The sequence below is a fragment of the Callithrix jacchus genome, chromosome 11 (genome assembly GCF_049354715.1).
Source record: "Callithrix jacchus isolate 240 chromosome 11, calJac240_pri, whole genome shotgun sequence".
NCBI classification, from domain to species: domain Eukaryota; kingdom Metazoa; phylum Chordata; class Mammalia; order Primates; family Cebidae; genus Callithrix; species Callithrix jacchus.
In genome coordinates, this window is record NC_133512.1 from 92,171,518 (window position 1) to 92,187,983 (window position 16,466).

General features: G+C 46.2%; 1 long non-coding RNA gene across 1 annotated transcript; it reads right to left on the reverse strand.

Moving 5' to 3' along the window:
• Positions 1–716: 716 nt before the first annotated feature.
• Positions 717–16,315, reverse strand: LOC118143732 (uncharacterized). The gene is made up of 4 exons (XR_004728113.3): positions 16,089–16,315; positions 8,653–10,585; positions 6,660–6,796; positions 717–1,357 (listed from the first exon to the last, which is right to left on the reverse strand). It is a non-coding gene; the product is annotated as an uncharacterized LOC118143732 (long non-coding RNA).
• Between the last annotated feature and the right edge of the window lie 151 nt (positions 16,316–16,466).

The window sequence follows — 16,466 nt, forward strand, 5'->3', positions numbered from 1 at the left end:
CTGGGGCTTCTTTGCTATTCCCACTCTGGGCAAAGGCCAATTTAACCCCAATCTCCCCCTCCTGCAGCCCACCGCATACCCCTCCTGTGCTGTCTCTGTCACTTCCCTCCTCCGGCTCTTCATTTTCGCACTAAGAAGAATGTGCCACGAGGTATCTGGGAAGGGAAGAGGATCCACAAAACTGCACCAGGAGAAGCACAGAGGGGCAGTGCTCCCGAGACTGAAGTTTGCACACACATCAATTCAGGGTTCACAGAATTTCAGTAAGATATCTGTTTGGAAACTTTAGAGAATGATTCCAACATACACGCTAATGAAAAACAAGCAGCAATAACAAAACCAAAGTTTCCAAAAAATAGAGACGGTAGGTGAAATAGTTGGGATATTAATCCCACCAACATCTCTAATGAAAAACAAAGATAAGTAAGACTGATCTGCACTCAACAACTATTAACTCAGTTAAAATTATATTCAAGGAACAGAATAAACAAAACTAAATCACATCGCAGAATACATAAAAATAGGCTCTGCAGTCTAAAGGAAAGAAATGCATGCCCAAGAAGATGTGGAAAAATTCAGCAAGGGACTGTCCCACAAACCCACCGGTGTGCCGGCAGCAGAGCCAACCGTGCGCCTCCCTCCCTGCCCCACCCCGCCACCAGGGACAGCTTGGGAATTGGCCACCTGGGAGTATTTACACCACAGAAAGCAGCAAATGTTACACATCAAGGTTGTGTGATTTTATCCCCCCAGAGAGACAGTTATTAAACAATTACTATCACACTACTGGCTGAAATACACAAAAACAAATTTCAGAATAACAGAAATGTGTGAACAGTAAGAATTTTAATGAGCTAGAAAGACATAAATGGGTGTTTAACCAAGCTCTGTATGAAAGCAATGGAAGGGAACTTAGAGGGTCCACTGATTTCTCACACCTGGGAGTTAATAATGCATGGACATAAAATGTGAAACACAAAATTGAAAACACATGACACATTGAGAAAACATTATCTATAATAATAGGTGGCTAATATTTATATCGACAAGTAATATACAACATCCTACTAGAAAACGAACAAAGAAAAGGGAAACCTGAAGAAATAAAAAATAAACAACGAAAAACAAAAAATATTCCATCTCAGTAACAGTAAAGGAAATGAAAGTGAAACGCTGATGTCATATAATTTCTGGAATCCAATGGAAGCTACTCTGAAATGCTCCTACTCAATGCTGGCATGAGTAAAACTACACTGCTGCTTGCAGAGGGCTGGCAGGGAATCCCACAGCTGAGCCACTTGGCAATATGAGTCAAGTCTCGGTAGGTGTCTTCGTCTTTCTTCCAGGAGTTAGGAATCTACATGAAGGGAGAAACACTAGCTGCACAAATGCATATGTAGAAGATATTCACTACAGCATTACTTATAACAGCCATTAAGGCAACACGATTTAAATGCCAAACAATGGAAATGCACTTAAATAGGCCAGCACAGTGGCTCATGCCTGTAATCCCAGCACTTTGGGAGGTCTAGCCTTAGGTGATCTACCCAAGGTCAGAAGTTCGAGACCAGCCTGGCCAACATGGAGAAACCCCATCTCTGCTGAAAATGCAAACATTAACCAGGTGTGGTGGTGAGCGCCTGTAATCCCAGCTACTCAAGAGGCTGAGACAGGAGGATTGCTTGAACCTGGGAGGCGAAGGTTTCGGTGAGCCAAGATCGAGCCACTGTGCTCCAGCCTGGGCAATAAGAGCAACACCCGGTCTCAAAAAAATAAAAAAGAAATACAAAAAAGAAATACACTTAAATAAATTATGGGGCTTGCATGGCTGAAATACTATATTGCTACAAATGTTGCTTTTCAACTTATATTAATGTATAGGAGAAATTTTGTGATGTAATTTAAGTTTTAATAAAACACAATAATATATGTGTCTTTAGCCACATTACAAAGACATACACAAAAGGGACACAGAAGAAGAGATCATATCAAAATTATGATATTTAACAATGCTGAGCACCTCTGGATCAGAGACTCAAGGTGCTGTGCCTTTTCTTCATAAAATCACGTTATTGCTTGTCAGTAAAGTAAAAAACCAACGTGAGAATCTGACAGTGGTTCTAGCCCACTGCTGTCTAACAGAAAGCAATGCAAGACACATAGGCAATTTTAGGTTTTCTTTACTTTCTTTTTTTTTTTATTTGAAACAGAGTCTTGCTCTGTTGCCCAGTCTGGAGTGCACTGGCACGATCTCAGCTCACTGTAACCTCCACCTCCCCAGTTCAAGTGAGTCTCCTGCCTCAGCCTCCTGAGTAGCCGGGATCATAGGCATGCATCACCACACTTGGCTAATTTTTGCATTTTTAGTAGAGATGGGGTTTCACTGTGTTGGCCAGGCTGGTCTCGAACTCCTGACCTCAGGTGATCTGCCCATCTCGGCCTCTCAAGCTGCTGGGATTACAAGTGTGAGCCACTGTGCCCAGCCCCTGTAGTTTTAGATTTTCTAAGAGACACAGAAACAGAAAAAGGAACCAGGTGAGATCAATTTTAATAACATATTTTATTAATTCAGTAGGTCTAAATATGATTTCAAATGTGATGTTTTCAAATTATGAAGAAGACGTCTTGCATTCTTTCTTACTCTCATAGCAAATCTCTTACTTTCTACACACAGTGCACTTCATTCACACCAGCCACATTGCAAGGGCTCCGTAGACGCATGTGACCAGCGGCTGCCATAGTGGACAGCGCCGCTCTAGGGCCGCCCCCAGAATACACACACAGCACATCCTACCTCAGAAGATCAACAGCTGGGACTGCAGACCAACAATCCATGTGACAACAGTTTCCCAGTGTCTCTCAATCACAGACCATCCTGGATAGTCAATAACAGCTTGGTAACCTAGCGTTTAGGTGCTGAAAGTCACTGAGGATAAGCATGGCCAACGTTTGTTTATCCACACCCTTTTTGCACACTCTGACTGCTAAATGTTTAGAAATAAAACCTCTTCTTTTTCTAGAACTTTTGCACAAGGCCTAACAATAGAAGTGAATTACTCACTTTCAGACGTTCACACACTGATTGGACTCTCAAGGGTTAATCTGCATGGTGTTTCGGAAATGTTTATCAACTACTTTTCCAGTTTTGAAAGATATTTGCAATCTGGCCATTTCCTCACTCCTACAATTACCAAAGTTGCATGTAAGTTAATATTGATTTGATTTATCTTGTGATTAGGTTCATGAAAGTTGTTCTTTTTTTAATTCAATTAAGGTTAATTCTGATACTCTCTTGGAGATCTTTGCATAAGGGCTTCTGATATTACTAATTAATTCCATTTTAACTTACACCATATCCCTTATACTTGGCCATATCCTCTTTGCTTTGCAGAAAAAAAAAAAAAAAAACACTGAACCCCTGAGTTTTGACTCACCTTGATCAGCTGTGCAGAACCCAAGGGTACATTTTTGAGTATTGGTTCTACTGATGACTTCATGTTACCTTTATCTTATGTTGATCGTAACCTCTGTCCTTATTTTATATGCTGTGTATTTCACTTCAGAAATGCTTTCTGGAATGAGTCAGCTTTTAATTAATCAATGGATTCCATTTTAGTATCATCCAAAAGTGAAATTTTGAACACCTATTAAGAATGCTGAACTATAATACAGTTCATAAGCTTCATTTCTGGGATGTGGCTGACTTACCCATTAGTCATGCAGATTTAAAGTAATGGGTAAAAGGCAACCTACAGCATAGAAGATATTTGCAAACCATATATTCAGTAAGGAATCAGAGAACCTGAATAGACATTTTTCTAAAGAATACATTCAACTACCCAACAAGCATGCAGAAATGTGCTCAACATCGTTACCAGGAAAACACAAGTCAAAACCACAGTGAGATGTCACTTCACACCTGTTAACATGGATTTTTTTTTTTAAAAAAAAGAGAGAGATAACCAATGTTGACGAGGCTGGAGAACAAATGAGTCTTATACACAGTTGGTGGGAATGTAAATTGTACATTCATAACGGAGAACAGGAAGGAGGTTCCTCAAAAAACTAAAACTAGAGCTGCCATATGATTCAGCAATCCTGTCTCTGAGTGTGCATCCAGGGCTTTGAAGCCCGTGTATTGAAGAGCTCTCTGTGCTCCCCTGTCCACTGCAGCTCATACCCAACAGCCAGGATAAGGAAGCAACCTAAGTGTCCATCGACAGATGAGTGGATAAAGAAAATGTGGTCCATATAAACAATGGGGTACTATTCAGCTTTAGGAAAGGAAGGAAGGCTGTCGTTTGTGACATCGTGGTTGAACCTGTAAGACAGTAGGCTACGTGAAATGAGCCAGACACAGAGAAACAGATGCTACATGGTCTCACTTAGATGTGGAATCTAAAAAAGGCAAACTCATAGGAGCAGAGAGTAGAGGGGTGGTGAGCAGGGGCCAGGGGATGGGGGAATGGGGGGCTGTTGGTCAAAGGGCACAAGCTAGCAGTTATAAGATGAAAAATTCTGGAGGTCTAACGTACAGCATAGTGACTGACATTAAAAATAATGTATTGAGACTGGGTACAGTGGCTTATTCTGTAATTCCAGCACTTTGGGAGCCTGATGCGGGCAGATCACTTGAGGTCAGGAGTTTGAGACCAGCCTGGTCAATGTGGTGAAACTCTGTCTCTAGTAAAAAGAAAAAATTAGTTGGGCATGGTGGCGTGAGCCTATAATCCCAGCTACTCAGTAGGCTGAGGCAGGAAAATTGCTTGGGCACAGTGAGCAGAGAGCATACCACTGCACAGTAGGTGACAGAGTGAGACTCTGACTCAAAATAATAATAAAAGCATAATAGCAATGTATTGAATACTCGAAATTTGCTCAGAAGGTAGGTCTTAAGTATTCTCAACACACGAAAAAACTTAATTATGTGAAGTAATGAATATGTTCATTACTTGATTATGTAATCATTTCACAATGTGTACATATATCAAAACATTGCATGGTATACCTTGAATATATACAATTTTTTCAATTATACCTCAATAAAGCTGAAAAATAAACTACTCCATTAAAAGAAATAATAAAACAACAGGATACAGATCCTTAAAATTATTGGACAGAATGAAGGCAGTTGGCCAGCAGGCTATTTATACATATTCCTTGCCTAGAAGGGTTTCTCAATTCTTCCTAGACCTCTCCCTAGCTAAAGGTACATTGCACTGTTTTCTACATTGCAACTGTTTGCTGGTTTCAAAACAACCTCCCCTATCCACACACCTACTCTCTTCCTCTGAGTTCTCCCAGCTGGATGTCTCTGGCCCGTGGAAATCCTCCTACCTCACCGTAAAGGACCTCACTGGTATTGATTTAAACCTGTTTTCTTTTTTCTTAACTCACGTCTCTTTGAACAAGCAATAGGAGAATAATTCCCTGAAAGCTGTCATGAGAATGCTCCCTATGAAGTAGCTCTCAAAGTTGGGGTCATTTACTAAATGTGACGGATTTAGAATGATGCGGTTTGCCTGACCATGGTACACAATCCAAGTGGCATATTCAGGGGAAAAATATAAAATAGAGTGACAGCTTCAACTGGTAGTTACAACCTCCTGCTACAGAGTTTCGTCTAAATATAGAACATAGTTCACTCCACAGAGACGGAGCTCCCGCAGCGCCTGGGAGTGGGGAAGAATTCTCCATGGTGATGTTTAGCTGGATGATAGTACATTTAACACCTCAGGTGTATCAAATGATGTGACGGAAGCTATGATGAATGTGAATTTCCTTCACTCTTCTAAGTTAACAGGAGGTTTATTCAACAATATTCAGCAGTTACTGAGCACTTGTATGCACTAATCATTAAGAACAGAAGGAAGGAAGTGATGGGCTCTGTCCAGGGCAGCGAGGCTTTCTAGCCTCAGCCCGACTGACATTTTGGAGTGTTTAATCCTTTGTCCTGGGGGCTGCCCTGCACATGGGAGGACGTTTAGCAGTGCTGTTGGCCTCTGTGCACTAAATGCCCATGGCACCACTCCATAACAAGCACAAATGTCTCCAGCCTTTCTCAGTGTCCCTGGGAGAAAAATCACCCCCAGTAGAGAATCGCTGGTCTGGTGGAGGAGTCAGACACGAAACAGGGAGTTCCTGGGCCATAGTGTTGGGATGGGGGTGAGAGCCGTGGGGGCCCATGGAAGGAGTGCCTGACCTATGGGGAGGCCACATGAGGCAGGAAGGCTCTCCTGGCTGGAGGGGCTGAAGGTCTGGAAGGTGACAGCTGGTTCAAGAGGCCAGTGGGGTGCAAGTCAGTGGGGGGCATCAGAGGCCCAGAGGGCGGGAGTCCTCGGTGAACAGTGCTGGAATGAGACGGGCAAAGGACAGCTGGAAACTGTAGGCCTCACTATGATGAGAAATGACAAGGAACGATGACTCTGAGCCCTGGATCAGGAGGAAGACAAGGCAGACTCCTCTCTCCAGGCTCTGTCAGGCTCCCAGCTTGGCGCAGGCGCATGTGAGCACTCACACTAGCAAGGGCCTCTGCTGCGGAGGCCTTCAACTAGTATTGGCTCAATCTTTGAAGAAGCCTCAGGGTCTACAGCCCCAAGATGACTGTTCTAACCCCACCTCCTGCTGTCGTTTAAAGCATTAAGAAAGATGACACTCACGCAGCCGGGCGCCTGATCGTAACTGACACAACTAGCAGTCACTCAATGACAGGAACTTCCCTTTGCTTGTTTGAAAGGTAGAGTAAGCACCATTCGACCTTCGTGGTCAGGAGTTTTATTTTCTTCTACGCCACCTCCTTAAAAATAAGCAAACAAACAAGAACGTAAAAGTTTTGAGAGGCTAACGCTGGCATTAAGGTGAAAGTGAAGACCTAATCCCCCCATTTCCGTGTCCCAGGCAGGACAAGTGAGTGCAAGTTCTGAAAGGGCCCACAGTCACGGCACTGTCCCCAATGTACAAAGAGCAGGTGCAGTCCCTGCCAGCCAGGCTTTCAGGATCTTGCGGGCAACAGGAACAGAGAGGAGGTAGAGAAGCAGAGCCCGGGTGGAGGAGTATTTATCCAGGTGCTGTTCCCTAAATTGTTTGTGAGAATAATGGGCGCTGCTCCCAGGTTCAACCTGCCTTTGTAGGCATCCGTTAGAAAGATGTACAAGGAAATTGCCCTCTGCAAAAGTGACCACAGAACCGGAGAGATACAGGCTTGGGGTATCGTCGGAAGCCGGCTCCACCTTCAGCACAATTGCTCCTGGCGCCTGGTTCTTCCTGTGACAACACCTATGATCCTCGCCAAACATGATTCATCATCAACATCTGTTCCAGACAGACATGAACGTCCCTGACATCACTCAGAGCCTATTCTACTTCCAAGGAGAAAGCAGCTCCAGGATAGTGTCAGTTACCGCGCTACGAGACACACTCGGTGCTCTATTTTTGCTTGGGGTGAAATAGATCCCAATGCCAGTCACAGATAATTATAGTCTGGAATATTACATGAAAATTGAAATGTGTAAAATGTCTCTCTCATTTCAAATAAATGTCAAAAGCCACACATATATTTCGGTGATGAGACTTTGGGATCAAATGGAAGCAGACTCTTTCTCTCTCTCTGCCCCAAACGCAGCCCTGCCTCTCCCTGGGTTCCACAGTGCTGCATCTGCAAGGTCAGATGTTTGAACGTTCCCGAGGCTTGGCTCCTGCGCAGCCATACGTGGGCAGAGGAGGGCACAGCATGGAGAATCCCACTTATTCACTGGCAGCGCTCACACTTGACAAAAACAGAAAGTTCAAATTCAGGACATGGGCAGCTATAATAGCTTCAAGAAAAACTGTTTTTCAACCAAAGAGAAACCATTTCTTCTTTAATCTGTGGGAGGGGATCAATACAGTCCATCATCGCAAGCCTGGAAAATCACACTCTCACATTTTCTGGGTGTCCCGAAGGTTGGAGGAAAAGCGTCTGCTGAGCACAGCCTCACTCCCGTGATAAGTGTCCCTACATAGCTACCTCTTGTTCCCAGGGCAAGGCTCTCAGACAGAGGGTGGTCCCTCTCCCGTAGACACTGAGACCCTCCCAGAAACTCCTTATTCTCACAGCTGCAAATTACAATGTGAGTTTTTTGGAGGAGGAGAAGTTATGGCTGGCTTCGAGGGGCTGCCCAGCTTTGGCGTGGCTGTGGGCTGTGGGTGGGTGACTGGCTGGGCCTGTGTCCGCATCCAAGGGAAGGGGCTTGAGCTGAATGTCCTTCCCGTCTCAGGTGCCCGATGCCAGGGAGTCTATGCTGCTGGTCACTTTCATCCTCAGGGGACTCCTAGTCGCTAGAGAAAGCCCGATGCAAAGAGGGAGGAAGGACCGAGTCTGCTGTGAGGACCTTGCTGCACCGAGGGAAGTGATGCTTGGCGGGGGTGGTGGTGGGGGAGACAGGCTTGTTTCCAGGGTCTTCCACTCTGCAGTTCACCTGGGGGGCCCCTGGCTCCTCCTTACACACACACACACACACACACACACACACACACACACACAGTGTGAAGGAAGGGCTCTCAGGAGAGGAGAAGGGGCAGGGGAGTGCAGACTCCTGGGGAGACATTCACACCTCCTTTCATCTAGCACCCCTCTCAAAAAAAAAAAAAAATTGTTGCATCTCCTGGCACTACCTTTCGGATTAGGTGTATTGCTGACCTCTCTTCGTCTGAGGGAGGGGAGGGTCCTTAGGAACTGGATCAATAAGGGATGCTGGCATGAGTGTACGCTGGCCCCGAGGCTGCTGGTCGCTGTCCTGGATCTCTGTTTTGCCAGGAGAAGCTGCAAGTGGACCCAGAATGAATAGGGAGAAGGCACAGGGAGCAGATGGCGGTTGGACCAGCCCAGCTGCCCAGCGATGGAGAACACAGCTTTGTCATGTGGTCAATGTTTGGGGCTCTGGAGGAATTCCAGCGGGGGCTGCCCATCCAGCGAGCTCTCTGGGAAGCCTGAGTGTGGGGGAGCAAGCAGAATGCTCTAGAGAGTTCTGGTATCCTGATGATCCCTCGGCTTCCTGGTTCAACCAGGTCTTTGCCATGGGCAATGCTGCTTCACACCCAGGCCAGAGGGACATCAACAGCCCACAGAGACAAGCCCAAGAGGAGACTCTTCCCAGAGGAGACTGGGGAAGGCACAAAAAAACAACCAGAGAGGGCCAGGCACTGTGGCTCAAGCCTATAATCCCAGCACTTTGGGAGGCCGAGGCGGGTGGATCACGAGGTCAACAGATCGAGACCATCCCGGTCAACATGGTGGAACCCCGTCTCTACTAAAAATACAAAAAATTAGCTGAGCATGGTGGCGCATGCCTGTAATCCCAGCTACTCAGGAGGCTAAGGCAGGAGAATTGCCTGAACCCAGGAGGCGGAGGTTGTGGTGAGCCGAGATCGCATCATTGCACTCCAGCCTGGGTAACAAGAGCGAAACTCCATCTCAAAAAACAAACAAAAAAAACTCCGTCTCCAAAAAAAAAAAAAAAAACAACCAGAGAAAGAATGGAATAACCATAGATGCCGAGAAAGGTGCGTTGCAGAGTTCTGTTATTCAAAACAAAAGAAAACAAAACACCGTAACTGGATCTTCCCGCTGGAGCCTGGAATGCAGGGAACAAAGGCAACCTCAGTGCTGTTGTCAACACTGGTCCGGCGGGCGGCAAGGGCCTCTCTGGTTTAGGACGCCGTTGTGAAGAGTAGGAGGGTCTAGCAAAAGACCCCCACAGAGGGCTGGAAGGGTCCACAGAGGCTCATTCCAGCAGTTCGGAACTTCCTTCCGGTAGAAGAGCCAGGTCAAGAATGACATGTGTCATCATAAAATATGCACAGTGCAAGTTGTGATGAGTATGACCGGTTGTCCCATCTTCACAGAAGGATGATCAAAAACAAGAATTTCCACTGCAGCAGAAGAGTTCAGCCAGAGCAGAGACCCTGCACGCAGGCCAATGGGGCCTGGAACGAGGCCCCCAGCGGGCCCTGGCGTGGGGAGGGCATTCACTCTCACCTTCCACCTCGGCTAGGTAGAGAGGAGAAAAAGGGAGAATTTAGGGTTGCTCCGACCCCCAGGGTAGAACACATCTACCCCTCAGTCTTTGATTGCCTTTCCTAACCTCTCTCAAATACTCATGTCTAGTGCAACATGGTGAACCCAAACTAAGTACAATTTAGGTCACAGATGTTTTAATTATTTTTGTTTCAATTCTGTGATTTTAGAAAGACAAGTTTCCAATTATTCCCTGGATTTGTAAACTTAAATTTCCAAAAGCACACATGCAGACATGCATCTTAGTGTTTATTTAAACCCACTTCAAGTTCTGGTTTGACTCACAGGTATCTGTAGCTCACCTGTCTTCGCAACTTCTATTCACTGTCTTCCTAGACAAACCCTACTGATAAAAGCATGCCTCTGGCATTTATCACGTCAACACGTCTTACTTTCTTTCTGTAAACTCCTCCAGATACCATACACGCAGTTTTCATACTTCACGGATAGTATATATTCAGCTGGTAGATATTGCATTGTTGAGAACTGAACGCAAGCCCAGGAATCTCGTCCAGCGAGAGGGTCCCAAACCTGGAAGAGAGCACGCGCCGGAAAAAAAGGAGATAGAAAAGGCGAGGTCTGGAGGGCTACATGCGCTATGCTCATGCAGCAATTTTATTTTTGCAATGTGTTTCATTATATACTTTTCTGAAGTTAAAGTTGTTTACACCAGATTAACGTACTTAAGTTACAGTAAGCAAGTTACACTCAGTAAGTAAGTTAAGCACAGTAAGTAGGCTACACCCAGTAAGTAGGTTACACCCAATAGGTCAAGGTAAGTAGATTACAGTCACGCCCTGTAAGCCATGGTAAGTAAGTTACAGTTACGCCCTGTAAGTTACTGTAAGTAAGTAACACAGGTCCAAAATGAACACAATCAAGCAATAAACCATAAGAAGCCGAAAGTAGACACAATGCCTCCCAAGTCCTCATATCCATAAAGTAGTGTCTGTTAATTATTTTGGATAATATAGAGTTCCTCTCTCGGTTCCTACTTTCCCTCGGCTCGACTCCCCCAACCGGGGATCTGTGTCCGGGCTCAAGCTCACCGTATGGCGAGGCCCATTTCCAAGGGGCCTCACGCGGGAGCGATCTTCACAGATTCCCTCATTGCATGAAAAAATTCGAACTAAAATCATTTTAAACAGTGAAAATCTATGATAACCAAATTGGTTTTAAACCTCAACACAAATGTAACAAGGAAAATGCTTTTCACTGCAATGCCATCGGTTTTAAACTCATCTGAACTTCCTTGAAAATATCAGAAGGATGAGGGTTGCGTTGCCAACTGGAAGTAGGACTGAATAGGTGAAGACATGTGCGATAGATCTGCTCCTCTCTGTTCAAGACTCTGCCACACTCGCTAAACTTTCAAATGATGCAGATATTGCTTGAGGAGGCTTGAATTAACAACCACCAAAGACAAGAGAAGAAACGTGATGCAGATCATTTCAAAATACTTTCTTAGTTTCTCAGTGTCAATGTGGACACATTTTTAGAAGCATCTGCTACAGCAATACGCAGATTTTTTTTTCTCTTTCTGAAATTGGGGTTGATACACTTGAGAAATGTGTCCCCACCAAATCTCATGTTGAAATGTGATCTCCAATTCTGGAGGTGGGGCCTGGTAGGGGTGGTGATTGGATCACAGGGGCGAGTTCCTCAGGAAGGGTTGAGCACCATCCCCTTGGTGCTTTCTTCGGGATAGTAGATGATTTCTAGAAAGATCTGGTTGTTTAAAAGTGTGTGGCAGCCCCTTCTCTCTCTTGCTCCCACTGTTGCTGTGTGGTGGGCCAGCTTCCCCTGTTACTTCCACTTCTGCCATGATTGAAAGCTTCCCGAGCCCTCACCAGAAGCCAAGGAGATGCCTCTGCCATGCTTACACAGCCTGCAGACACATGAGCCAATTAAACCTCTTTTCTTTATCAATTACTCAACATTAGTTAACCTCAGGTATTTCTTTATAGCAATGCAAGGACAGCTGAACACAAGGATCATAAATCTATATTTAAATAAACGTGGTTTAAGTGTCCATAATTACATGGTGCATTAAGTTGTACAATTCCAGAGCTATCAGCCCATTAAACAGAAAGACTTGGAAAAACAGTGTTTTGTCTACAGTCACAGCGAACGTTCGCATTGCTGGAATACCCCAACACTTCGTGAGGCTTTCTTTCATAGCCGGGACTGCCTGCATGAACCCCAGATTAAGTCCTCTGGGGTGCATCCACGGCCACATCAACTGGACCTGCAGCCCATCTCGTATTAATAAATTAGTTGTGTAGAGTTTGACAAGAATGACTGTCAGATCTCCTGCTAAAACCTTCTAATTCAAGAAGAAACCTCTGAGGTCTTTCATGCTGGATCTCAACAGGGTAGAGGAACCTTAATTTCACAGGGGCTGCTGCATGAGATTCCACAGGCCAGGTCAGACAGGGACAAGCGGTGGTGAACTCTGTGAAAAAGACATGCTTATTCCACGGTATTCCTGTCACCTCGCTGCGTAAGATGGGTCACTGGTGAGCAGCTGGGTTTGAACCCTGTCAGTCTGATGCCGGATTCCCCCAACCCTGCTGGCTCCATCACATTCTCCCGGAGTTTCCCCAATTCCTGATGGCTGTGAACTCCAGACTCTGGAGGGTAATGGGACAGAGACTTCTAGTGCCAGCACAGGGAAAGGATTGAGGGAGACAGCTCTGAAGTGTGTCCTTTGAGTTCCTACCACTGGCAACCTGTGCAGCCTTGGGAAGCTACCTGGTGTCTCTGAGCCTCAACTCTCTCATCTGTGAAATAGGATTACAACAGAATCTGCATTGTGTGATTGTTGTGAGGATTAAATCAGACTGAAGCTATGAAGCACTAGAATGACTCCTGTCACATGCTAACCACGCAGTAAACACTGGCTGCTTATATTCCTGCAGTTTTTTCCTCTAAAACATTTCTATTCTTGGGAAGAGAAGACTAATGCATCACCCCGTGAGAGAACAATGTGTGAAATGCTGTGAAGGAAGTTATTTCCTTTCGCAGATCAGAGGCATGGAGGACGGGTGCTGCCGGGATCAGGGAGGACGCATCCATGAATGCACAGACCCTTCTGAGGGTCTGCATGCCTGGAACAGGCTCGTGAACATAGGAGCTACCGTGAGCTGGGCCAGTGCCCTGCAGTACGTGGGGACACTGGACCAGGTCTCAAGGGAGGAGAGAAGCACGCATGTTCCCAGCAAGGCAGGTACCAACAGCCAAGTCCCATGAGCTCCTGTGTGACCCGCCTGGGGCTGGTGCTTCTGCAGGAAGAAGCCACTGCAGGAAGCTCAGGGTCTCACCCAGCAAAGAGCTCCTCATTTTCAGAGGGGTGGAAGAGCTGTGAGGTTCCAAAGATGACCTAGATTGGGTCAGGAGACCCTGTGGAACCCTCCCAGTGGGTGAGATGGCAGCATGCCAGAAGAGCAGCCGGAAGAATCACATGGAACGTGAGGCTGGGAGGTGTTCTTCTGTTTCCCAGGAGGCTGTAAGGTCAGGCTGAGATACGACTGAGGATCTGCTTGTAACGTGTGAAGACTGAACAGGCCGTCTACTCTGCCATGTGATTTAAATGAAAGAGGAAAGGCATTTCCCCCTTTAGCTTCCACTGGGGCTGAAACTCTTTCCACTGATTGAGGAGCACAGGAAAGTCCACGTTTCCTGGAGACGTGAGACTCAGAAGTGGAAGAGTCTATCAGGAAAAGGAAACCAAGAACACCTACAGTGGGGTGTCCACACTTTTGGCTTCCCTGGGCCACACTGGAAGAAGAACTGCCTTGGGCCACACATTAAATACATGAACACTAATGACAGCTGATGAGCTAAAAAGAAAATAAAAAAATCTTATAATGTTTTAAGAAAGTTTATAAATTTGTGTCAGGCCGCATGGAAGCCATCCTGGGCCGCGTGTGGCCTGCGGGCCCCGGATTGGACGAGCTTGCTCTGGAGGGTGTCTGAAAGGTCAGAAATGGGAGTTAAGGGAATTAAGGTGCTGGGAGAAGAACTGTGCAGCAGGGAAGCGGAAAAGAACCCCAAAGATGACAAATTCAGGTGGGGAAAAGCCATTCATTCCTGGTGACGCAACAGTCCCTGAGAGGCTTACACCTTTCATTCCACCTAAATAAACACCCTTCATCATCGTCTTCTCCAGCTCCAAGTTCTACATGCAGCTCCCTCCACGTAGTATTTTAATTCTCACAGCTCTGTAAGAGAGCAAAGGCAGGTGGGGCCGTCCCATCTTTCCAGAGGCAGAATCACACTCTGCCCTGGGCGCCCCTCAAGCCCCACACCCAGGACAGGGTAGGTGGGAAAGGCCCCAGGCTTAGTGTCTTCTCTGGGGCCATGACCATCAAGACATCTTGAGAATGAAAGAGGACATTATTTTTAAGAAACAAAAATCACTTTTTAAAACGATTTTCTCCATCAATCTCCAGATCAATTACTTGATTTCTCAGTAGGAATATCACCTTGAAATACACAGATGAATGGAAAAGCACTTGGGTCACACTTGCATCGCAGTCAGATGTATAAACTTCGTACATATCTGTGATGGATCACAAAGGAAGTAATTACATTTGTTTTCTTTGTTAAGAGTCTGAACCAGCACTTATTGTGGGGAATGAACCCAATCCATGCAGAGTACTCAGAACAGTGCTGGGACTGGGACTGTGCTAAGTATCCAAACAACGAGCTCATGAGATTCCCCATACACAGAGCGTTCAAAGTCAAAATGCTGCTTCTTTCTAACTTACACTAAAAGAATTGCTCAAGTTAAAAATGGAGCTGGGACAGGTGTGAGTGTGGCTGTGGATGTTTTCCATAAGCCTTGCTTCAGCTGCATGGAGACCCCGGCAAGTGGCCCACCCCGCCCTGCCCTGACATCTGCACTGAAGCTTCAGGCACTCACTGGTCATCAGGAAGCAGCAAGTCCCACTGTGAGAGCTAAGCGTGCTCATTAACAAACTGACATCAGTTTGGGTTTGCATGTTCAGCTGGGCCATCTTCCCTGTAAACAAGGCCCGGGGTACCTGGAAAGATGCTGAGAGCTGGGACTGTTCTGCTCTGCGGCCGTGTGTCCAGCCTCCTTCCTGCATCCAGCTCCCATTTCCCTTGCTTCCCTGTCTGCCCAGGGCCCAACGAGGCTGCTGTTAGCCTTCTGCAGAGTGAGGATTTAAGCTCCAACCTCTGGACCTTCCTGAAGGACCCTCCAATTCTACCACTGGTCTCCTCCTGGTAGCTGCTTGACGGGGACGAGATCTGACTACCGAACCCAACACTACGCTGACGACTGACATAGTTTTATGTGTAGTTGTTCCCATTTGCGTCTCCCAGGAGGGCGTGAGCGAGAGCAGGGCTCTGTAAAAATGAGATTCTAGACAGGTGAGTAGAAGAACTATTGTAGATTGGAAGGCTTCTCCAAGGTTTCAAATCTATTGCCTGCCCTCTGTGCCAACAGCCAGGCTAGCTAACTACAACTTCTCTAGACCTGCACTAATATAGTAGCCATGACTCACATATAACTATCCAAACTCATATTTATATTAACCAGAATTTAAATAAAATCAAAAATTTATATTTTTCCACCACACAAGCCACATTAGAAGGGATCGAGGTCCACAGGTGACCAGTGGCTACTGCACTCACCCAACTCTCATCTTCAGTCGTAATTCCCATAATCTCCATGTGCCATGGGAAGGACCCAGGAGAGGTAACTGAATCACGTGTGCAGTTTCCCCCTGCTGTTCTCATGAGAGTGAGTGAGTTCTCACAACATCTGATGGTTTTGAAAGTGGGTGGCATTTCTCTGCCGGCACTTATTCTCTCTCCTGCCACCCTGTGAAGAGGTGCCCTCTGCCATGATTGTAAGTTTCCTGAGGCCTCCTCAGCCATGCAGAACTGTGACTCAAAACATTTTTCTTTATAAATCACCCAGTCTTGAGTATTCTTCACAGCAATGTGAGAGTGGACCGATACATCCGCCATCCTAGAAATCCTGCTGGACAGAGTGCCTTACCTCAGGCTGCAATAGCAACGCCCAGCGTCTGGGTGGCTGAGACAACAGACAACTACTTCTCACAGCTCTGGAGACTGCAAGTCCAGAATCAAGGTGACAGCAGATTCGGTCGTTGGTGAGGGCTCCCTTCCTGGCCTGAAGACAGCCACCTTCTCGCTGCGTCCTCGCATGGCTGAGAGAGAGGGAGTTCTGGTTTCTCTTTCCCTCCTTTGTAGAATGTGGGTCCCATGATCCAGCCTCATGACATCATAGAACCCTGATTACTTCCAGAATGCCTCACTTCCTAATATCTTCACATGGTGGGGTCAGGGTTTCAACCTAGGAATCCTGGGGACCCCAACATTCCATCCTGGGAGGGTGTTGCCAGAGGAGACTGAC